Source organism: Astatotilapia calliptera, chromosome 18 (assembly GCF_900246225.1).
Source record: "Astatotilapia calliptera chromosome 18, fAstCal1.2, whole genome shotgun sequence".
NCBI classification, from domain to species: domain Eukaryota; kingdom Metazoa; phylum Chordata; class Actinopteri; order Cichliformes; family Cichlidae; genus Astatotilapia; species Astatotilapia calliptera.
Genome location: NC_039319.1, coordinates 6,143,209 through 6,169,358, shown reverse-complemented (window position 1 = coordinate 6,169,358; position 26,150 = coordinate 6,143,209). Strand labels below are relative to the sequence as shown.

The 26,150-nt window shown below is 38.0% G+C and overlaps 1 long non-coding RNA gene across 2 annotated transcripts in view; it reads right to left on the bottom strand.

The window, feature by feature from the left end:
* Positions 1–17,609, bottom strand: part of LOC113010524 (uncharacterized) — a 93,723-nt gene extending 76,114 nt beyond the window's left edge. Inside the window, exons 1-3 of one of the 2 annotated variants that reach the window (XR_003270361.1) lie at positions 17,455–17,603; positions 17,272–17,361; positions 11,332–11,671 (exon numbers count right to left, since the gene is read on the bottom strand). This is a non-coding gene — a long non-coding RNA (uncharacterized LOC113010524). Of the gene's footprint in view, positions 1–11,331; positions 11,672–17,271; positions 17,362–17,454 lie in introns of those variants that run through there. The other variant, XR_003270362.1, reaches the window with a different exon arrangement.
* Between the last annotated feature and the right edge of the window lie 8,541 nt (positions 17,610–26,150).

Below are 26,150 nucleotides of genomic sequence, written 5' to 3'. Positions count from 1 at the left end.
CAGTAATTTGTACATACACCAACAATTTTTTTTTCTGAATCTCAAATAAAATCGGAGCTTGATTAGATAGCTTTGTGTATAAATAGCATCCCACTTTCCGTGTGTATCATATGTCATACCAGCAGCTTTTAAGCTTTTCACAGGTTAATTACAGTGTAATATGGCACAGTTCAACATATAACAAAATACATTACCAAACTCATAGCAAGTCTAATAGATAACCTACATGTGTATTGATATATTCACACTCATGACTCAGCAGATAGTGCCTAACATACTGAAAGCTTGATTGTCTAACACCAGAGAGATTCAACACATTGATTTAAATGACAACATTACAGAAAACTTAAATGGAGTTCTTTTAAGAAGCTGCTAAGTTTCTACATGAAAAGAAGATAATGGAAAAAGTTTCTAAAATCCAATCTGAAGTTCATGTTTTCATGATTTGCAAACACTGGAGCACATGAGACCTCTATTTTGAGTTATGATGGGATCATATTGCAATGTCATTATTTTCCATTAGTGGGTCCTGCAGGCTCAAATCCCTATTCATCTCTTTGATATTCCCTAATAGTTTTTTTTGAATAAATTATTATCCTTTTATTCATCTATCTTTTACATGCTACGCCTATAATGGGCTACCTATAATTTTTGCACTTTTACCTTTTTTGAGTTAAGCATTAAATTCAAGTGCTTATATAGTTTATATGCTCAGATACTACACTTCAAAAAGAGGCATCTTCCTTACTCCAGATAACAAAAGGGGGAAGGATGTGACCTGAGTTTATCAGCTTATTTTACCAAGATCCCCTCACTTCTTGTTTATACTTTGGCTTGGCTGTTCTCAGGACTCCCAGGGGACTCACATTGCAACAAACCACAGAGCTACATGTAAACATTGGCCCGGCTTAACTTATGTTTACCCCACAACTCTTTAGGTCATTGCTGCGTCCCCCACGTTGACTGTACAACAGATACCAACACTGAGAGACAAGGAAGGGTGGAGTTTAGTAAGAATTTGCTTTCATGAGGTCATTTTTTAGTGATTAGAGATTAACGTTGGTCATCAACTAATTTGATCTTAGACATGTTTTGCAACATTTTGAAGAGTATAAAAATATAAACAGTACACAATCCAACAATGGATGGAAAATGGATAGGCTATATTTTAAACGATATGATGGAGTTTAGTTTAGCAGATTAACACTGATGCAGATATAGGCTTTGCTACAGTTATGTTTCAAGCCATGTTCTGAATAAGAAATGGGCCGTAAACCACGGTGAATATGGACCATATTCGTTTTGGACAATTCTTAAAGAGGATTAATTTTGCTGAACTGCTGAAAGCTATTTATTGTTTACCTCTTATTGCAGGCTTAGTGCCATTAATCCAGCTTTGGTATTTCAACAATATTAAGTGGCCACTTGTTCTTAGAATTAAAGCAGCAGGTTTCAGTGACTACTTTTGAGTGTAAACAGTCAGGAAGCTAAAGTAAGTGTTTTGCAAGCAGCCTTAGTTGCTAAAGTTAGTCTTGATGTGCTGCACTGGAAGGTTTTCTGTCCTACATCGGAAAGGTTTCAGATTCCAGTGTCATATTTCAAAATGCTAGGTCTCACTGAGTGTCACATTTCCACCGCTGTGGGAACTTTTTGTGGATGTTGTTTAGCAGTAAACTATTCACGTTCATGCGCTAATGTAACCGGTGTGTTCCTGCGTTGTGTCTGACAATGAATGGTAAAAGAAAGAAAGACCTCCAAGTAATTAACTTGCCCGCACCGGCTCCTCTCCCACAGAGGAATTGTAGAAACTGGCGCATTTATTTTTACATTAAACATAAAGTACAAACTTACATGGAACATATTCGACATAAAATAAAATAAAATAAAAAATCTGACATACCTGACAATGAAAGTTAAAAGAAAGAAAGACCTCCAAGTAATTAAATTGCCTGCTCCTACAACCAAATACAAACAGTAGGGAAGGGGGTTAGCTCAACCCACCAATTTCCAAGCTAGCTAGAATTATCTATTCATGCTAGCATAGACTGTGCCTATAACACATGTGGCACACATGTACTACACATTTACAGCATCTAGCAAAGACAGGCAAATATGTGTAATTATAACAATATATATTTTATGACCCACTTACACTAACATTAAAACAACACCAAGTCTTTCAATTAAACATAATGGCCATTAGTCCTTATCATCGAAAATTACCAAATCAAATGAACATTTCTAATTAGGAACACTTAGATTGGGAACAATTAAAAATTGAAGTATGAGTCTCATCTGAGACCACTTTTGTGTCTACTTCTGTTTTGGTTAGGTTCTATTAAATGAAAATGTTGATTTTCACGGTGCCAAATTCAACCTCATCTACAATTGCTGCCACCAGTTTACATTTCTACATTTTTATTTCTTTAAACATATGCTATAGAAACATTTCAGATTTCACAGGTATTTTTCATCATTAGTTTACTTTGAAAGATAATACAGAATCTTGACTTTTTGCTATCAAAAACTGAGCTATGGATATTGTTACCACTTAGCCCAAGCACAAGTTACAAGCATGAGAATGTGAAACTGCATTACCTTAATTTAGTAGAAACCTGCTAGAGAGAATGCAATTGGAAAATGTGGCCTTGTGAATTTATAACCGTTTTTCCATAAGAACAGTACCTTACTATTCCTACAGGGTCAAAAATTGTGATACAGTTGTTTGGCCTGGCAAATTATTAACCCTAGGCCATTCAGCATATAAAACACAAGCCTGAGTGACAAACACATAGAGAGAAAAACTTGATTGTGCATGAAACCATGACACTTTTTGATATGTTTCCCACTCCAGACAATCCAAATATTTGGAACCCCCCCCCCCCCGCGTGCTCCAAAATTCCATACCAAAACAGTGTAAACAACATGTCATTTTCATGCCTTTTGATCATTGAGCTATTCTGAGCGAACCTCCTGAGGTTTTGCAACTGGGGGTACAAGGTGCAGAGGCGATGCTCTGGTGTAACGACAAGCTGAGGTTTGTTTTTTTTATCTCCTTTCTCTCTTTCACTTTTTAGGATTGAGGTTTTGAAAAGGAATAATAAAACAAGTGTCAGCTAATTGGCAAGAGGAGCACACTATGGTGGATAAAAAAAAAGAAAAGAAAAGAAAAACTACAAAGTGACTCCACGAGGGAAAAGTAGAAAGCTACATAGTAAGCACACACACACACACACACACACACACACACACACACACACACACGGGTTTTAAAGGCATTCTCCTGTTGTGGAACAATCCCTAGTTGACTACTTTTATGCTTTCATTGTTAAATTTTTAATATTTTTGCCTTTTGTCTTGACACAGATAAATACAGTGCGTATTAATGCTACAATAAGTCTCCGTCTGAAGCATTTAACTTAGAGCGACAACCTAGACCTGATTCCAACTGTTACAGAAAAAGGTGGGAGGTGAGGTTTATTGCATTTGCACTCAGATAAACTATTAGTCACAGCAAGTTTATGGGAGAATGGAGACCTTCTGTCTCAGGGTCCAGTAAAGAAACATTAGTTAAAAGAAGTCAAGTTAAAACTTAATATCAGCAAGCTGGTAATATTTTGTAGTAATATCAGCAGTTCGCTTTCCACACATTTAAGTGGCTGCATCATATTCTCTGTCTTTAATTTGGTTTTCAGATTCTGATGAATCAGCAGTATAATGTTCATACATAAAGTGTTAAGTATAGAAGTTGAATATAACTTCTCCTTCTGTGTCTTCTGCTGATATTACACACTTTGTTTAATCTATATATACATTGCACAAAAAATTTAAAGCAACACATTTTAATCAGAGAGCAGGATAACTCAAACTTGAAGACTTCATGAGGGTCACCTGAGGGCCTGACATGCTTTAGTGGGCCCTGTGCTCACTGCCCAGCACCATAGAGCCCGACTGTCATCTGCCACCGAATACTAGAATTGTCCAGGCCACCATTGCCACCCTGTGCTGTTTACAGATGAGAGCAGGTTCAGCCTGAGCACATGCAACAGACATGAAAGGGTCTGGAGAAGCTGTAGAGAAGGTTATGGTGTCTGTAACATTGTTCAGCATTGTGGTTTGGTGGGTCAGTAACAGTCTGGAGGGATGCACAGATCTCTACAGGCTACATCATGGCACTCCTTACTGCCATTAGGTATGATGAAATCTCTGGACCCACTGTCAGTCTTGGGTTCCTCCTGGTGCACAGCAATGAGATGCAACCTCATGTGGCAGGAGTATGCAGTCAGTTCCTGGAGGCCCCCATGCTCACCTGACCTAAATCCCTCAGAACACTTACAAGACATCATGTTTCGGACCATCTGACACCACCAGTTTGCACCTCAGATTGTCCAGAAGCTTCTCGATGCCTTAGTCCAGAATTTGGAGATCATCAAAGCATCATTCACCATCTCATTGGGAACATGCCCAAACATAAAAACTACTAAGCACCCTTTTGATAGCTGCAATTACATTTATAATGACACTTTGCAATGACACTAGCCTAACTAGAGTTTTGGGGTGTTTTTTAATTCACTCCACTGAACGTTAATAATTTTAATTTCCCTCAAACAATGTGACATCCTTTTGTTCCTAACCCATTGCCTAGTCCATCCCATATGGAAAAGAAATATATAAAAATTATAAAGTTTGTATCTGTCTTGTGTGAAACTTGTATGAAAAGCATATAAGAGTGAAAACAGATATAAGATCCCTTGAAAAATTATATAATGAAACTTGTATGTTTTGGATACTTACTAAAACAATATATGAAAGTAATGAGATCTGATGTGTTTTCACGCTTTTTTTAAGGAGTATATTTTAGAAATGGGATGCTAGACTCCAAGATGGCTATTGTGGTATCTACAGGGAACTGCAATACCTAGCTGAAGAAAAAAAAATCCAAGCCAAAAAACATTTCTCATAACAACTTGGCAGCAGGGAAAACAGAAGCCCAGCTGCAATTTAGCGGACATTCATATATTGCTCTGAAAGACAAATCAAGCCAGCGTTAAGTGAGGAGGCTGCAGCATGGCAAGCCTGACAGCTGTTTAGGGTGGTAAGTAAAATAGAAAACTGAGGCTGCTTTTAGTTTTTTTCTCTTTGGTTTTGGATGATTTAGCTCAAAACACGCCTTGAAACAACCACATGATATTTTTTTCTTCATCCTTTTCTTCATTTAAAATCTTTCTGCACAAAAGGAGGGCCAGTTTTTATCTAATTTTATTTTTATAATGTACATTCATAGTCACATAGGGGCAAGCAGACAGATAAAATCCAAGCACAGACACACACACACACACACACACACACGGAGGTGTACTTATTTATGCACAAATGTGCAAACACATAAATCACTGACACATCAACCACACGCAAAAAGCTTTTCCACATTGTTCATTTCATGGGTGACACCAGCCATCACATAGTGGAGGACACATTTGCACTCTTTTACCATGCTAATAATATGCTATCATCAGGCCGAACGACAAATGCACCGCTCATGGCCATAATCTTGTCAGCTGTCTCACACGGTGGATGATGTGCAGACACTCAAAGCCATTTGGCATGTAAGCCTGAGATCCCACAGCCCCAGCTTAATTGGATTTTGAAATGCAGTGTGTGCATTCATCTGTGGGTGTATGCGCATATGCATATGCATTTAAAACTATAAATAATGAACAAAATAACAATCATTATCATTATCATTAAGCATGTTTGGAAACCCAAAACAGGAAAAATGAATTCCAATTAAACTTCCATATTTCTTGTGCATTGTGTTGTGTAAACCACTGTGCATGTATTTGTCTCTTTATATCTGGAGGCTGTTTATGGAAAGAGATCTTTTCTCTGAAAAAGTAGGTACAAGTATTGAGTGAGTTAAAAGGTGATCTTTTTTTTTTTTTTACCTCGTGGTGTTCTGTCAGTAAGATTTCTTTCACAATAATTTAGAGAATTTCTTTCATAATAGTTCCAAGTGCTGCATCTGACCAGAGTCATACCCAGCTCTCAATATATCCATAAAGCTTACAGGATGACGCCTTAAGTCAGCTTTGAATGCAGTGGACATACATACTGTAGTTGTGATATCATATACGGGGCATATAAAAAAGGAAATTTGGTCCAACATTTTAGGTGCTGTCTCTCTCTCCCTGTCAGCTTTACTTCTGAAGGAAATGGTTCGGATAATGTGATTAAAATATATTATCATTCCCGGCAGAGGCACTGCTTGCCACCAGGCAAGGCAGGCAACGGCTTGGGCCCCCAGGCCAGCGGGGGGGCTCCCAGGGGCTGACAAACTTTAGACCACAGCACTGTTAATGTGCAAATGTTTACAAGTGACAAGAGCAGTTCTCCTTCTGGGATAAAAAAGAAAAAGAAAGCGGAAAAAAGGGAAAGATGTGAAAAGAGCAAGGCAGTGGTGAGTGGAACAGATAACAAGAATTCTTAAAATGAAAAAACAAAAGTTTTTTTTTTAAATTTAATCTTATTAATGTGTTACTTTTATAAATATGTTATACTATATCACTTTATTATCATTTGGTATTAAGTTTCTGGTCACTTAAATTCATATGATTTATTTATTTTATTATTTATAACATGACAACAATGACCTCTGTGTCCCCACTAAGAATTGCTGCTGTTCCTGGCATAACTCTTGGAATCATCCTGCTGGTTTGGATGTTGTAACATTGCAGAGTTCACTGCTTTTAGCATTTAACAATACAACTAAAAACCAGTTCCACAAAAATAAACCTGTGATAAATCAGAAATATCCTTCAAGTATATGTAGAGACAAACTTTAAAGGGAGCAACCAAGGAAGGCTCACTCAATTAGCTGGCTTGCAGATGCTCTGGCTTGGGTTCAAGTCCAACCTAAAGCCCTACTGCATCTCATCACCCACACTCTGCTCTGTCAAGCAAGGAAACAAAAACCTTGGAAAACAAATTACAAAACAAGAAATCCATCCATCCGTTCATCCATGCATCCAGTGAAAGGTTTCTGTTCTGGACACAGTTTGCATTTTACCTCACAAATAAAACTAATGTTCATATCTCTACTCCACATAAGGTTCCGACTGCTCAGCTGTCTTCTTCCTCTCTTCATATTAAAAACCAAAATTAGCTGATTGTTGCATAAGCGCTATAATCAGGTACTCATCTTTACTTTTCACCAGCCCTCATCACTTTTGTTGATCTATATATACACACCACCTCATCTCTGGGTGTAACCTCAGATTGAAGATTTCTACCTGGTCTCTTGTGTTAGTTGAGTCTGCCTCCTACTAAGCAGTTCACATCATAATAATTTGGTATTTCTAATGGCTAAGATTATTAATGATCCACTGTGTCATTCAGATGAAAAAGCGCTTTTGGAAAAAAAGTGACATAGATGATGAGATGTTTATTGTAATATATAAATACATACATTTTATATTGTGAGAAACAACTAAGCACCATATAATGATTTTTCTTGGAATGTACTGGTGGAGTAACTCAAAGAACATATAGATAAATGAAGCAATAGAAGCTCTAAAATGTACTAAATTACAGTAAATGTAAATATATAGAATCTAAGTAAATGCTCCCAGGTACTTTGTACCTGTAAAAGCATGAAATCATCTAAATTGAAAGGAGCTGGCACACAAATGGCAGTGGGTGCTTTCACTTTCCTATTTCCCACGTGTCTGTGGTTGCTCTTGCATGCATGAAAGTTCATAAACCCTAAAATGAAAGGTATGAGATAGCTGGGTGAAAGATTGCTAGTGTGTGAGATAGAAGTGGCCGCTCCACTGCCTTTCAGAGAGACAAGGGAGCCAGCGTCTTGTCTATACTCACCCAAACCACCTTACCTGGTCTCGTCGGAATTCAGCGTCCCTGTTGACTCCAAACAGTAAAGTGTGTAAGTGAACCTATGGAAGGAGCCAAACTGATGACAGGTTTTCAGACCGTGATCATTCACAGTGTGGAGGAAGTGACTCTTTCTCTCAACTGTCAGGCAAGATTGAACGGTTTAAGGAAAAACTGTGGAGTCAGAAAGAAGAGGCAATACTCCACTTATTAAGGATCAAGAATAAGTTTTTAGACTGAGAACTCATATTTCTGCTGACTTTTGCAGACATCAGTAAATGTAAGAGGAAGGGAAGCAGACAGGGTAAAGTTTTCAGTCTGCCACATAGAAATAAAGTAGGTGGATGTTTCAATGGAATATTCAAACGGTTATGGAAAGTCTCGAAGTCGGCACAGCTGTAAAAATTAATTCATCACAAAGATTTTCTCTAATCCAAGGGGGGAAAAAAAAAGACAAAAATTCCCACAGACCGTTAACCATAAAATGTCATGCAAGTTTTTCACAGCCGCAGCGAGGCAGAAGTTTTCAGTCTTTTACAGTGAAAAGAAAAGAGGCAATCTGATGAATAGAATAGTTCATAAAACAGAAAGAAAAATGGCCTCGGAGCCAGTAAAGTCAATCTGGAGTAGTAAAAATGAACACAGCTGAGTAACAAATAATGTTTTTAAAGCATTGTTACGAAGCTGACTTCATAATCAGCAACTCCATTTGAGTGAGGGTACTGTGCTGCACTGAATAAAGGTTTGATGTTGTGCCAGTCGATAACTGTCTATAAAGAAACTGAAAGCTGACGATTTCATATAAAGGATGCTGTAATAGCTTAATTTAGCAGAATCTACATTTTCCTCCTGTATTACATGAAGTTATCAAGAAACTGTAAACAGAATAACAAGATGTAAACAGCTTATTGTGATTAGCAGCTTTGTTTCATTACTTGGTGGGTAGCCATTATAATTATAATGGTGGTTGGAGGACCAGTAAATTAAAAAATGAATATAAATTTAAACAAGTTTTGAATTCATGCTAAAGATGACTTCATGGTAGGCCTGTACCCTTTAAGAGTTCCCGGTAAACCCCGATTTATTTTAGTATTTTTAAAAATGTTTTCATTTCATTCTTATCCTAAAAACAGCTCAGTTTTCCATTGCAATACGTGGAACTGGTAGATTTCCAGGAAATGACAGATTATAGTTAAGTGTCTCTTCTTGCAGAAGTATTCAAACAGAAAGCACTGAAATATGGGAGGAGAGATAGTACTATAGATAGATCGAGGGATACAGGAAAGAGTGGGGGAGACAGAGTTTTCCCGACTTTCCTAGAAGCCATCTGTCTTTGTTTGAAGAGTATGACTGCTGTCAGGTTGCTGCGATAGAGACATAAACAAACAGGGGGATCACAGCTCCTTATCGCTGCTCATTTCTCCACCCTAACAAGACAAACACCAGCAATCCTGTCATGTTGACTGTGTACATGCATGTGCTAGGGCAGGAGGTTTATGTGTATGTGTTTGTTCATCTCGCTGTTTTGTGGTACAGTAAAGCTTGGCCAGAAAGAGGTGCATATTTTATGAAACATGATGCAAATCCAGAGAAATACGACTACAGGGCTAGCGGGTGCAGGCAACATTAGAAAATATTAATGTTGATTGTTGCAGCATTATATCCAGTTCATCTGACTTTACTTGATTGTTATGATGTCTGACATAGCTGGGCACAAGTGTTTGTAACGGATCTAACTGGCAAGGGGAAAAAAAAAAAGATACATTTACAGTCTCTTCAATAAGCAAATTTACAAGGACGCAACTTAAAATTGTCTTTTGATACTACAAAAGTTTTACATAGTGGAATTATGGTTGATATGACAATCAACAAATTATTGACAACGTGCAATTGCACATGACTTAGTGATTAAGAGGGTTAATGCCAACTTCTGTCCATGTTTATAACTGGAGGGAAAAAAGGAATCGCAGCTCATTGTGAGTGCATGTCGTTACTGTAGCAACCCAAAGTCAAACTTTCATAAGTCATGCATCCTTGCAAATAATACACAATCCAATCACAGCTGTGTGCAACATATTGCAGCATCTGCAGTCTTCCGTGAAGATGCAGGTTAATGACAAGCATTCCTGGTTTGGTGTCAAAACTGTCAGCTGTACATCATCAGTGTCTTGTAACACGGCGACACCTTTTTGCCTAACGAAAAGAAAGGCGAGAGCTTAAACAAGTGACGGCTCTCATGCCTTTCAAATGAATTTCAAATGAAACAAAACAAGCAAACAATAATATCATACAGCAAATTAAGCTAATGAAAGAAACTGGGAATATCAGGATTTAGTATTTGTGTATGTGTGTGTGTCAGTATAAAGTCAAATATAATGAGACCTCATTCAGTCTCAGGTCTGCTCACTCACTGTAAAAGTGCACTGAGAGACCGCGTCATCTGCAATTCAAATGAGCAATTCACTGATTAGTTAACAGAGCCAAAAGGTCTTAATATAGTCAAGTAATGACTGAAATGCAATTTCCATTCAATCAGTGCTTTTACTTATAATGACTGATATGGAACTCATATCAGCAAAGCAGCGTAATGATAGAACTTTGTGCAAATACTTGCTTAAGCAAACACACATTTGACTCTGAATGTGAGATAATTGGCAAGATATGGGGGAAAATGTCTTTTGCTGCTGAGCCTAATTAGGGAGAGAACATTTTCATAGCTGCCAAACAACAGCAGACAAACCAAAGGTGCCCTATAAAGAATCTGTGGCTTCATTATAATGTGACATCTGATGGTGTGGGAGAGGAGGAACTGTGACAACACCAACATCCGAAGATCATGAATGCTAATGTAAAAGTTCTTTTACAGATGAAAACTTGTAAACGGGTAAAATCAATATGACAGGAACAAGGCTGTGGAGGATGCGTTGTGAAGATCAATACACTTGCTTCGATCTGTGGAAGGCAGTTCGCTGGAGTTTTGATGAAGCACCGGAGGTCAAAGGTTACTGTTGGCATTGATCACTAACAAATGAAGATCATCAGAGAGCCTTCCTGTTAGATCGATGATAAGTTTCTAAAGAGATGATTTATGGAGGACGTTTTTCTTATCAAAATAGCTATTCAAGGTGGGAGAAAGCAATGAGAATAGAAAAGGGGTTTATAAATTGTGCTGGAAGAATATCAGTACGCCTCTATCCATCTGAGGATGCAGCTGGAACGAGTGTTTTTTAAAAACACATCTTGCTGTTAGAATACCCGCTCCCATATTTTGGTTTTATTATAGATGAGGTTTACATTTCATGTTGCTTCAACCTCACCAAGAAGCCCAAAGCATAAAGAATAAAAAAAAAAGGGTTCATACCTTTTTTTTTCCTGTCAGAGGAAAAACAAAAGGTTGGATATACTGCTGTTTGATTCAAAGAACAGACTTAGAACTGCATAGTATGCATAATTATAAACAAAACATTTTATTGTGAAATAAATCAGTGGGCAGCACAAGTTTCAGAGTTCGACTCCATCTGGTCAGGCCCTTTCTGTGTGGAGTTCTATGTGGAGTGCGTGTTCCCCCCATGTTCCGTGGGTTCTCTTCAGGTACCTTCCACAGTCCAATGACATGCAGTTACCGGGGACAGGTTAATTGGCGATTCCAAATTGCCCATAGGTCTGAATGTGAATGGTAGTCTATCTCTTCCTGTTACCCTGAATCAGATTGGCAGCCTGTCCAGTGTCTACCCTGCCTCTTGCGGTATGGTAGATGGGATGGGCTCCAGCACCCCCCTCAAGCCTCAAGTATAAGTGGAAGAGAATGGATTGAAAAAGTCAGTGTGTATGTGATCTACGCATCTACACAGATCCCAAAAAAAACCAAACAGAATTTCATGAAACACTGCGAAAAAGGGACATCGGTCTTTGATGAAGACACACTGTCCGAATGCTCTTCTTGTTACTGAAAAACAACTGCAAAAAGACGTGGAATGAGCTCAAAGTAGAAAGTCATGTGCCCGATCAGTAAAAAGCCTTCCATTCAACCGAATATTGTTAAAGTTACAAAAAAGGAACTGTGGCAGAGAACAGTGTGTGCACATGGAGTCCTAGAAAGGACAGCAGCAAATTGGACTGCAGAGTTATGGGTAGGATCAAAAGAAGTATGGGTCAACAGGAGCAAGTATCGTTTTATCAGGTACAACCCACTTCTTAGACAATTTGAAGCAAAGAGTGTGGGCACGAGATGAGTGTGAGCTCATAAAAAGTTTTTTTTTCCTATCAAAAAAATAAGATTAAATTTGAAGAAGAACATGCAGAGAATGACAGCAGTTTTTACGATAAGTGTGTTATTTTCAGATGACTTCAAATTCAACCTGCATGGATTTTTTCATAGAAAATTTATATGGAGAAAGTCAAACACACCACATTAAGACTTTTTCAAATGACTGGGTGCTGCTGCTTATACAATGGTGTGACTAACTTGTTTTATTGATAGAATCAAAAACTATGAAGTCTGGAAATTTAGGGTGGAAACTCAAACAAGCCCAGCTGAAGAATATTTTACCCAGTAGAAAAGCTAGCTAGACTCAAGTTTGCTCTTCCAGAGTCCTGACATAAACACAGAGACATACAGTGTGGATGAACTGAAACTGAACTTTGCTGACTGAAACTGGTTGACTGCATTTTTTCATAATGTCAACAATGTCCACAAGCAAAAAAAGATGGCAAGCTGAATACTGCATTTCGTTGCCCTGTACCTGTGCATGTGCAATGACAATAAAGTTGAATTCTATTCTATTCTATACACAAATACTAAAACTGAGTTTGTATTTCTGTTAACTTCCAGGTCTCTGAACTGTTTAAAGTTCAAATTTATATACTGTAACTGCACAGAAATTCATTCTTTACATTTCAGAAATTTCACTTTTGAACTGAACTTCTAATGGACCTAAAGTCATTCATCTCCCGCTGTATTCATGTCTGAATTTGATCTTTTACAGCATGACTCCTCTTGTTTGAGTTTCCTGTTTCTTCACTGATATTAAAGGCCACCCAGGTGAGGTTTGTTGGCAGATTTTCCTTTCTATCTGAGGGTTAGCAGCTACATGCTGACAGCTTGTCGGGAGCATAAAAAGTAACTTTCCCAAAAAGCCATCATTTCATCTCTGAGGAGCGCATATAATAACTATTTACCTGGTTTTCAACCAAAAGTATTTTAGTCCATGATGCAGGTAGGTTGTGACAAATAATCAACATTTTTTGATACAGTAAGCGATTAGGTCAGTCAAAAAGCAAAAACACGAGCTAAAACAAAGACAAGTATTCGCACACTCATGTGCACCGATCATTTCTATGCAGATATTAATACATACTCACTAAAACATTTCCTGTGAGACATTTTACTTCAAGCAGCATCATATTCTAAAAAAGAAAAACAATCTGCATTTGTACATGCAGTAGGGCCTCTATGCATTTCTGCAAACTGAACAGCAGGAATGATGCCGAGGTATCACATCTCAGTCCTCAAAGCACTTTGCAACTTGGAAATAATTCAAACAAGCCTGTGCTCAGATGATGTTTTCTATATTTGTTGCAGAGGATAATGATGCTGTTATCACACTGTGTAACAATCTATCTCCATTTACTCTTTGCTCGGCAGTTGCTACTTCACTTTGCTTTCTAACGGTAGGAAAACACTTCAGGAACAAATGTGATAATCATGATTTGCACCAAGAATAGCTAATTAGATACTTCAATTTTTGCAGGTGAGGCAATAGTTAAGTTACTTACATGGATAATGACTTTGTCTACGTATGAGAAAATTTCCTGCATAGCTCAAGACTAGCATTTTGACTTCATTTAAACTTTGCACAAAAAGCAGGGAAATTTGCGTTTGTTTATTATTTCTTTGTTGCTTCTTGACAATAAATCTTATACTGTTGGAAGCCTGTATATGAAGACTACAGTACAATGCAAACACTGCCGTCATAGCTGCACATTGATGACTGGCCTTTGTACACGGAAATGCAAATTCCCAGGGACACACAGTGACCTTGTCTTTATAAGGCCAGAGTTTGCTTTCAATGCCTTGTGGTCATTTGATTAATTGCAAATTTGATCAGAGAATTTTCATGACTAAACTAAAACTTGATCCAGCATACGAGTGCTGATTTGCTTGTAGGTCACAATGTGCACTTTATGAGGACTGCAAGGTAAGAGGATATAGTCCGAGTTAATTAATGACACAGCAGCCATTTTTTGTTTTTGCACCTTAGTTTTACCACTATCGTTACTTTTTTTCCTCTCCAACTGGTGACTTTAATTTTTGAACTATAAATAGGTGAATGTCAAGACTTCTGACATGATTATTAGGCCGTCTCTTATCATGTTATTCAACCTCTGTCCTGCTGTAATACATGGCTGGCCTGTTTTTAAACAACATTTCTAAACTGCCATTAATTAAAAGAGTGGTTTATCTTTGCAGGGCAGAAACAGGCTGAGATAAAACCAAGTTTTGTGTCACACATATAGATGTTATGGTCTAATTTTCATTGAATTTTGATTCCTGTTTTGATCGGGTAGTGTCTTTCTTGTGTTTCTAACACTATTATTTCTCCCTCTGTATGTATGTATGTATGTGTCTTTTCTGGTATCATGTTTAGTCTTCACAATTTGATGCACTGTGATAATTGTTTTTGTTGTGTTAGGGATGTGAATAGAGTTCAATTCCTTGGCAATGTTAGTCTGCTTGCATATCAATTCTGCTTATTGGTTCCAAATGCGCTTCAATCAGCTGTTTTAGGTATGTGTGCTGGAGAAAGTAATTGGTGGCGCAGCCTACAGTCTACAGCATGGATATGGACATTTTATTATATTTAATTGCATGAACAGACAAGAGAGTAATGGTAAAGTGGAAACAGGAGAGATACAGGGGAGGAAAAAAAAAAGCACTATGCGGCTAACACAACTTTGGCTCTTTTCAAGCACTGGGACTGACAGCATGCTAATGCTAAGCTAGCCAGCAAGCCAGAGTAAGGTTAAAGCTAAGTGAACGCTAACCCCAGCCCAGCAGCCAGACCTGGAACAGGTAACAAAGACAGTGATGAGCAGTGAGGCTACTGCCTCTGTTTCTATCCGACCATTTTTCTACAGTAGAAGTCACTTTGTGCTGGTTTTCATCTCTGCTTTGTGCTGTGGGCTTTGTGTTTATACTTAAATACTAAAAGAAGATCACATGCATGTTCTCATTAAAATACAGATTTGTATTGGTGCGTGGGACTGTAACCTATCTGTTATATAGTTAATGGTAATTATGAGAAAGTGCATTTCACGTCATTTTACGGAGAAACCTGAAAGTAATGCAAAGATTTGTATAACTAATTACTTACTCCAGGGACTAATTAAGTAATGTAATGAATTACTTTAAAAAAGGTTGTGTATAATACATTAATTTTGAGTAATGATCCCAACACTGAACACAACAAAAAGGGGAAATAACTCTAAAATGCACAAACATTTGACCACACAGAATGCAATTAATTTACACGAATTAATGTTTTTCGTATGCTGCTTAAATATGGTGATGACTCTCAAACGAGAGTGAATGAGAACCCAATGTGAAGCAATAAGGAGCTGAATCGATAAGTAATATCGATAATATGCGTAGAATGGGAGGCAGAGCGTTCAGCTTTCAGGCCCTTCTTCTGAGGAACCAGCTTCCAGTTTGGATTCACGAGACAGACACCATCTCTACTATTAAAATTTGACTTAAAACTTTGCTTTTTGATAAAGCATTTGGCCAGGGTTGGATCATGTGACCCTAAATCCTCCCTTAGTTATACGGCAAAAGGTGTAGGCTGGGGACTCCCATGATGCATTGTTTCTTCTTCAGCCACCTTTTTCATTCAGTGTGTGTTTATACACCTCTCTGCATTTAATTATTAGTTATTCTTCATCTCTGGCTCTCTTCCATAGCATGTCTAGGACTTGACTAGGTAGATGGACGCCCCTCCCCTCTGCTGGAGGTTTTTTTTTTTTTTTCGTTTTCTATTAAAAGAGAGTTTTTCCTTCCCACTGTCACCAAAGCGCGTGCTCATAGGGGGTCATGTGACTGTTGGGGGTTTTTGTTGGGTCTTTACCTTACAACATAAAGCATCTTGAGGCAACTGTTGTGATTTGGCCCTATATAAATAAACTGAATTGAACTGATCATAAATTCTTATCAATTCTCATCCCTGGTTGTGCATCTTTGATTTTTACTTCCTGGTTTGTCTTCTTTCCTTTGTGATTGTCTGCTCTACCTTTGTTCTCATCTGTTGTTTAAACCTCTCTATCAGTATGCCCTGTCTGTACACCTGTGTAAAATTTAGGTAACTCATGCTTGTTATTTGGATGCCTGCTTCGTGTTCATTTTGTTAGTGTACGTTTTTGGATTTTGCATTAGCTGAAACTAAGCCTTGCTTTTTGTTATTTGATCTAGCTTGTAATCCTGCATGTGGTCCCCTCTGATTCCTGACCTGCTCCTATAAGCATTTGCTGTTGGACCTGAAGAATCAATTTACACTTAATTCATTGCATTGTTTCAGCTTATTAAATGTTAGCTTAACCTGCTGCATTTTTAAAAAATAAGGAATGATTTTGCACCCGAGTATGTGTGAGTACGGTCTTTGCCCAGGAGATTTTAATCTCACTTCGTTACATAGCTTGCATTTGATGCTCTTCCTCAAGTCACTTTAAAGTCCACACATTACTGTCCTTAAAAAAAAAAAAAGTCACATTTAATGATCTCAGATTACATTATTATCAATGGGGGATATTCAGCAAATTGTAATACTAGAGATAAGCACCCTCAAAGCGCCCCTTGAAATGATGGAGCTCCAGTTTGAGAGTAGCTACCAATTGCCAAGTCACACAAGAATTAGAGGCACATCTTTCACATGAAAGAAAAAATATATATAAATGCATGGAAGCAGGGTAATTTTTCTGCCATCTGAGTCAAAACTGCATGATACAGATGTAAGATGTGCACAGTTAGCTTGTTCCCATACTTTTAGACTAAAAAGTGAGATGAAATTTTGCTAGCCTATAAACGCCACAGCAGAGGTAGCCTCCTTCAAGTGCAAATTTATTCTACTCTGTTCATCTACAGGCAGTGTGTAACCTAGGAGATCTGTTGGCATGTTTGTGAGCCTGAGTCAGTCAGTGATGTATGATCATCTCTTAAATATCACTTTTCTTTGAATCTGCATACTCTTCTCAAGGCTTTATCATTCTTGGAGTCCAAGAATGACTTGCAATCCAAGCATATTAAGACATTTCAGCTAGCTGATTCATGTATTTAAAAAACTGCGGCATGGAGAGTGATTCAACATTTTGGTCTATAGCAGTTAAATACCATACCTGTTATGATGGTGCTGTATGGCAGGCAAGGCAGGACCCAAACACAGGACTCAGAGACAGGGGAATAAACTCCAAGAGGCAGCTTTATTGCTGTAGCAAAAAGAAGAAAAAACAAAATCCTCAAACACAAAAGCACTAACCAACAAAAACTCAGAAACTAGAAATAAACAACTAGGAAATTACCTCTAGTACTTTACCCAGGGAGACAGCAGGTTGAAGATTTAAACAGGATTACGAGGGGAAGGGCAGCAGGTGGGAACACAGGAGAAACAAATCAAACATAACGAGATGGGGTGACGCAAAAGTAAACACAATGCACGCAAGACCAGGACTACCAAAATAAAACAGGAAATACAACACAGAGACATAAAGTGAGGGACAGTGAGAGAGCAATGAGACAAGATGGGCTGAGGAGAACACAGATGAGACCAAGACAACCAGGACACAAAGGGGAACAAAACGAACAGGTAACTAGAAATTAGAATTAAATGATTAAACTAGAAAGTACAAGGAAACTAAACAATACCAAACAAAGACCAAGAAACACAAATCACTACAATGATAAGTAAACTAGGCCAAAAAAGTCCAAAAACATAGTATTTGCTTCAACCATATAATCGTGTTTGGTAGCGTTTGGAAAATTAAGTAATTGAAGGTTTGTAATTATAAAGAAATTATATCAAACAAATGTTAACATGCCGTCGATAGCAGTGTTCAGAGTAAATAAGTAAACCAATACTGTAATCATATTACATATATCTGCACATATCGTAGTAACGTAACATACAGTATTACCTGTTTAACCATCCATCAGTTTTCTTAGCTACTGTCCAGTTCACTGTCTCAGTGGGGCTCCAACCGATCCCAGCTGTAACTGGTGAGAGGCAGGATACATTCTGCTCAGGTCACTGAGACAGACAGACAAACAATTACTTCCACTCACATTCACACTCACAGACCATTTTAAAATCATCAGTTAACCTTGCATCCATGTTTATGGACTTTGGAAAGAAACTGGAATACATGCATGTACATTTCAGAAGAGCTGCAGCTGGCTTGCAATTTTGAACCAAGTACCTGGTTGCTGTTAGGTAACAGTGCAAACCACGGCATCATCATTCACCACCGCTGTTGTTGCATTTCATATGTGGGATATTTAGATCTGCAGTGATGTTCACTTATTTTGCTTATTGGTTGTGCAGAGATAGGGATTTTGGTAATTCAGCTAAGGAAAACACTATGGAGATAGTATGCTGATACTTGTAGGCAGTTCTTCAAACTTGATGACCGTAATCTTATTTCCAGACTCAAAAACAAAAAACACGAAAACATTTTAGAAATTAGATAAAACTTTATTAATCCCTCGGGTGGGTTCCTCGGGAATTTTCTGCAATAACGCTCATTACAAAGTAGTTCTTTGTATATTATGACTTTCCATGACTTTCCAGGACAGGGACTAAGCTATAGCAGAAAATCAGCATGAACATCAAGATTACTAGTTGATTGCATGTTTCTGACAACATGCTTGCATGGACAATAGACAATATGTAGATGTGGGTATGCAAAGCTCTGTGTAGCGCTTGTGGACCTCCATGCCAGGATCTTTCCTGAGTTTTTCAAGTGACTAACAAGTTCCTGAAAGTTAACAAATGAGAACATTTGTTACCTATTTGTTTTTTTATTTTTGTTTTTTTAAAGTGAGAACAAACATAACACTACTGCTTTTGATTAAAGCTCAAGTGCAATATTGCCAGAAAAAGTATTGAAACGTGGAAACACACTGTCAAAGGCACTCTGAAAGTTTCTCACAAATCAGCAGTTTTTCAGAAAGAGCCTTTTATACGTCTTTTTTCTGGAAACTGAAAGAGCTGCATCATCAGACGTCCTGTGTTTTGTTGGCTCAGCCTCCATCTCCCCCTGGCTGGCTGCCTCTGTCTTTGTCTCCACTGCTGCCTCATTGCTCCTCCTTTACTGGCCCATGAGCAGCAGGATGTATATCTTGATCTAACTGATGGCTCATTGCCAGTTCCAGCCATCAGAGGAACCTCTTTTCTCTTTTCCTATTCCTGTTTAACTTATTTAGGGGCAAATAGTTGCTGGACAGGTATGGTATGAATGGACTAAATATCTCATTTCAATAAAGTAAATTGTCTACTTGGTTGTGAGTCTGCAGCATTTTAGCAGAACATAATACATGGCCTTAAAAGCAGTGACAGTAGTGGTCAGGGTGGTGGCTGCAGTTTCTGCTACTGCTTCCACTGTTTTCAGTGAAACAATGAAAACAATGACAAGGAGCAAAACTAACTTTAATATCTGATCATCCATCCACATAATCTTCTTAAAATTGATGCCAATGGAATAAATGGCTCATACACTAGTAAAATGACACTTTCACTGTTCCAAAATATTGCTTCTGGATGGTTCAAACCAGATGTAACAATCTTATTGAATTAACCAGTCACAGGGCTCCACCTGTGTCCACATCATACAAGGATACACACACAACCTTAAGGGAGAAGAGACCTCGGCCACAAATGTGAAGATACACATTACTGGAAGCCCATAATGAAAGGAATGAAAAGAAATGAATGAACAAAAAAATAAGCCGTAAGATCCTCAAATTTAATATTAATGATAAATGGAGGCTTCAATTTAGACATAAAATGCTACATAAATTGGTGTTAGCTTTCATTTGCTTTTGCCTTTTTATATTCATCTATTCCTTTATTTCCTTCTCTTCTTGTCCCATTGGTGTGAGGCTGGAAACTATCCCAGCTGTCACAAGACTGAGAAGGTACACTAAGTAACTGTAGCCAGTCCATCACAAGACAAACACAGAATAATTCATGGTCATAATTTGGAATCAACAGGTGAACATGCATGCCTTTCTTAGGTGAAAGAAAGCCAGATTTCCCAGAGACAGCCCATGCAGTCACAGAGAAAATCTGCAGTCTCCACACAGGAAATCCCCAGCCAGCAGGTTTGAACCAGGAACCTTCTTACCGTGAGGCAGCAGTGGTAACCACTGTACCATGCTTGTATGAATCCCTCTATTACAAGATTGATAAAAGGCCAAATCCTGGTGTCCATGTACGTCAATCTGCAACACACAGAGCCTTTTCATGAAAAATAAATAGTCCCCTTGATTCTAAGAGCCTCACTTCAATGGTATTTCCCAGCTGAAGGCAAGCCACATGAGTAGACCACATGACACCTTTTGAAGGATAACCCTAAAATTTTATAATGAATTTGTGTTAAATGAATGGAGAAAGCAAAGAGAAAGGTCATTCCTCCACTTTCTTAATCGCTTTCCTAATTCAGCGTTACAGTGGGGACTAGAGCCTATCCCAGCTGACACTGGGCGAGAGATGGGGTACACCATGTACAAGGCACCAGTCAATCACAAGGTTAATACAGAGAGACAGACAATCTCGCATTTGTACCTAGCTGCACTCAATTTAGAATCACCAATTAACCTAACAAGCATGTCTTTGGACTGTAGGAGGAAGGAGTACCCACGGGGAACCGGGGAGATACAAAGAAAACATTACACCACAGTTTCAAACTAACGATTTATGAATTTATCTATTTTTTAAAATAATTTTGATATCTCTAATTGAAAATTAATTTATCTGAGTCATTTATTTATTCGTGTATTTATTTTTGATGTCCTCCAAAGGGTAGGAGTAGCACTGTGCATATGCTGGTAGGACTGGAGATTCAAATAAAGAGAACACCAACGTCACCCAGCAGGAGTCCCAGCAGCAGCTGTTCACTGCTTTCCTCTCATCTCAAAGGGAGTTTAGTGATAAACAAACAGACTCGCACATTTCCTTCCTTTTATAAAAAAATGCTTTAAACTTGTCTTTAAATGTTTTGTAACCTTTATTGTTCATCGTACAAGAGCTCCAGTCAGTCACACGTGATGATATCGTAAACAAAAGCAAGAATTTTGCCAATTATCAGTCAGTATTTAAAAATGTCAGAGAATCGGCCACATCAGTGCACAAAAGAGAGAATGTAGAATAACACACACATAAAAAAAAGATCTAAAATCAGTATTCTCTGTCTCTCTTGGACAACCAACAGAGTTTCATAGCAACCACGGCACCAGGAATTTACTGCTGTAAAACAAATCGCTCAACACACGTATTCGGTGAGATTTGGAAACTATAACTTGCTTTCGCATGCTTGTGTCTATTACGTACTGATGCTGTAATTACCGACAGACTTAGAACCGAGGCACAGAAAAACCTTTTGCCCTTCTGTGTATTCCAAAACATGAGCGCACGCACTTACAGCAGAATGCACACAATCATTTTTTTCCCCTTTCTTTTTCAGGCTGGAATTCATATCCTTCAGTGTTTTGCCTTGATACATAATGGAATGACACTGACATTTCCCCCGCCAGCTATTTCACGCACACATATCAACAAAACAATGCAAACAAAAGTAGTGTATCCTTGAAGCGCTATCTTGAGGCCAAGCAAACATTACGCACTCCCTTTCTCTAAAAACACCATTTGAATGTTGATTCTAGAGAGCTCTGAAAGCCACGGCTCCTTATTTTGGCCAGTTCTGTTCGCTGCATGTCCTCAAGATGAATGCAAAGAGGCCAGCTTTGTTGCTGCGTGTTTTATCTTGGGAAAATTCCTCGAAATGTTGAGAGCTGTTTATTAAAGTGACAATGATCAATAATGACTGATGTTGTAATTATAGGCCAATAGCAGCGCCGTTTGACACTGAATTTTAAGTAGGCTGCGAGGGGGGAAAAATGCTAAAATCTACTCCATCAAGAAAACATTCATCTCCTAGAGCATTTCTTTGTCTTATTAATCTTCATTTTGAGGACAGATGCATCTTATTATAATGCACTTTTATCATTGCTCAATGTTATACAACATGGAGCGTTAAAAAAACCTTCAGTCCCAAGTTACTATTGCACCTGAAGCCAGTGCTGCGTGCTCGTTCAGTGCACACTCGTGGAAAAGTAAATTATGTATGTTGTTCTGTTCTAATTTCTCAACCTCCCTTCCCCTGTTTTCCTCGTAGTTCTGTTTGTTGTTGTTTTTTCACTGTAAAATGAATGGAAGATTTTTGTATCAGCCGGTACATCCAAGCTACTCGAGTGCTGGGCTTCCATGCCTGGTTTCAACGGGATTTGCCCTGTAAATACTGCAAATAGATGTGGAAGAATCCATTTTGACGAGTCTCTCATAAACACAGCCAGTGGGAAAAGGACCAGAGGAAAAAGGAAGAAGCATAGACATCACATAGCCCCTTGCCAAGGCTGGGCATTGAACTATGTTTGTTATTTTAGAAAAGCATTCAGCTGCTCTTGAATAGGCATGCAAAGATCAGCTATTTTTCAAATATAGTGTACTAAAGTATACTGAAAATATTCATAATGCATTACCTCAGTGATTTCTTTCATACGACATCTTTTGGAAAATATTTAATGACTCGATCTGTGGCATAAATGTGTGTTTTTCCTGGTTCGTGATCTATTGCTGCATTAGTTTGAGCTGTGTTACCAGGTGAAAGCCAATTTTCTTGTAATTATGACAGAAATTGGTCTTAGTTTGATTCACGTTTTAACTTTTAATTGATTTGATTTTTCTCTTTAAACTTAAAACTTAAATCTTTTTACTGTAGTTTTCATCTGGGACCCATTAGTTAGATTTTTTTAGGCTCACTCTGATTAGACATGATTAATCTTCTTCTATGATTTTATGACTGCAGTTACACGTTGCTCTCATCTGGTATCAAGAGAGGGAAATTATTTGTTCTCATGCAGTGTCACTGAACCCCAGCTTTCTGTAAAATAGTCACAGATTGTATATAAAAAAGGGATGTTGCTACAGCAATCTTACTTTCAGCATTCTGGGCATTTTTTTCTTGGATAATTATTAGCTAACACAGCATAGCATGCCATAATATCTGTTAAATAATACAATCATATTCCACCAACTAGGCCACTACTTACCAGTCATTTAAAGCAGTTCCTCTCATAATATTACTTAACTTTTAGACCAGGGGTCCCCAATCCCAGTCCACGAGGGCCAGTGTCCCTGCAGGTTTTAGATCTCACCTTGGGTCAACACACCTGAATCGCATGACTAGTTCATTACCAGGCCTCTGGAGAACTTCAAGACATGTTGAGAAGGTAATTTATCAATTTAAATCAGCTGTCATGGATCAAGGACACATCTAAAACCTGCAGGGACACCGGCCCTCGTGGACTGGGATTGGGGACCCCTGCTTTAGACCTTCATGTAATTTAAAGCAGTGACAAAATTACCATCTGGTGGGAATTAGCTATAAAAGACCAAAATCATTTTTTCTACTTCTCTCTAAATGGTTTAATTCTGCTGTAAAATTCAGCTTTTTAACATAAAGTGCTACGGGGACTGATTTGATTTTTGAGCCTTCTTAAGTGCAACTCAAAGATCTACAGATTTTGGCACGTCCACATCTGCTTCATTTGACTGTAACTGTCAGGGGCTGGATCTGTGACCCAGCGTTTTGTGTTATTTTGTATTGTTGATTTCTTTTGTTAATATTATATTAAAATCATGTGCTATTCTTAAGTTAAGGGTAGAGTTGAGTTATATTCTGTTACTTATGAGATAACGTTAAGTTCTAATATTATTATAATTATTATTATTATTATTATTAGTCTAGTCTTGGTTTTCTGTGCTTCCTCGTCTATGTAGGTTTCCCATCTGTCTCTCTCCTCTGTGTCCCTCTCTCCCTCTCTCTGTCCCATGTCACTCAGATCATGTCTCTCCATGTTTCCTGTTTTATTTTGAAAGTCTTTCTATGTTCATTGTGCTTAGTTTTACTTTTCCCTGTGGCGTCATGACTATTTGAGTCAGCTGTTTCCCCTTGTGGTTCCACTTCCCCCGATCACCTCCTGTGTGTATTAATCTGTGTTTTCGTTCAGTCTTTGTCAGGTTACCTCCGTCACGTCAAGTCCCATGTATTTCATGATTCTGCTCAGGTCGTATTCATGTTTCTTGTTCTCGTTATTCCTCATCACAGTTTCTTGCATGTTCCTGGGCAGAATCATGTTTATGTCTGTCACATTTATCATAGTTTAGTTTTCACAGTTTAGGTTTCAGTTTTGTGTCGCTCCTGTTCCCCTTTGCTTGATTTTTGTATTCATGTTTACCAGCTTTTTGTTTAACCTTAGTCCTGTCTGCTTCCCTGTCTACAATTGGGTCCTCCCTCAATAATAACACACTATTTTGAGTCTCTTCGTTTATTATTTCCAATATGCGCAATGTCTTACAAAAAATGTTTTTATATAATACCATAATATCATTGACAGCAGAGTGATCAATGCTTCTGTTCTCAGCAATAGTAATTTGATGTCTAGATAAATACAATATCTAGCTTTAATAGTGTTGCAAAACATGAATCAAAGAGGTAACTGATGAAATAGTTAAATGTTGATTAATATTATTTTTAAAAAATCGAATGATAAATTATCCTCAGCAATGCGCTGACCTTTTAAGCCTCAAAAATATTTAAGAAGCGACCGCTTTTCTTTCCAAGCTCCTTGTGAACCTTCACAGACTCAAAAACATTTCTTTAATCAAGAGGCTGCAGGTGTTTTTCCAAAGTCTGGATCTTCAGCGAGACTGGCTTTCGTTTGCATCCTCTGTTCTGTACTTGATGTAATATCTAATGGCTTAAGTAACATTTTAATGAAAACAAAAAAGGTGAGGCTAGATCAAGATCCCAAAAGTATAGCAAAGCCCTGATTTATTGATTGAAATATTACATCATGTTCCAATGATGGTGTGTTCAAAGCAGCAGAAAGAGATTTACAGACTGACACGCCATTTCAAAGGGTAAAAATCAATCTCTCATCTCATTTTTGTTCATTTAAAGCACAGATCTGGGTAGAGTGCCTTGCCTTGTCGAATTTAATATTTATTTTACTGTGAATCGTGCTCTCACTTTAATTTCTAAGTTCACTTTAAAATGATGACATCTGTTTGTTGCCTTGTTAGCCATCTGTGTTGCCACAAATTGTGACTCAGCATACAAGACACTGAAGACTACCGAAGAAAAAAAGCCTAGCAAAGAGTATTTTCCCCCAGAGAGTAGCTTTTATTTACAGAAAATCTCTATACAAGTAATTAGTTTCTTTTCTTTGGCTGAAGGTGTGATATTTACTGGAAGGTCTGTTTGTCAGGGAGACTTCAAAACTTGACAGGGTGCCATTAGTTAAGCATTTTCTTTCAGCTGGATTTGAAAAAACTAAAACTGAGAGCCAGAGAATACCACAGTTATCCTTTTCATCATTAGAAGGGCTGAATGTCTGTTCAGAATGTGTCACGTTCTATTAATGTGACCCTGTCTGTCTAAAAAACTAATATGGTTATCCGCAAATTTATATCTCTTGGTGACACAGATAACAACACCTAGTATTAAGGAGTCATTCATTGATGACTTTCTTCCATTAACTGTTGACATAGTTCAGTCTAGTCCAAAGTGATGGACCAACAAACCACACAAAGACTGAAACAGTAACACTGAATGCTGAGTTTTCAGGATCTGCTACCGTTATTGATGAAGATATACATTAATCATAGTATTTAAAGATGTGCAAGATACAGAATTTGCTTAAATGATTAACTTTATTCAAACATCAATCATATGAAGGTCATAAAAAGTGTGTATGTATGTGTCTGTGTGTACGACCAAGACTATGATTACATCCAAACAAAATCAAATTTCATGTTTCTTCGAGGCTGCCAAGTTCTAACCCTGCTGTGTGCAAATGCAAATGCACCACCAGTCACAGACCACAGGTGTGACAGTGGGATTACTTGCATGCCAAAAAGTACAATACTGTGCAAAAGTCT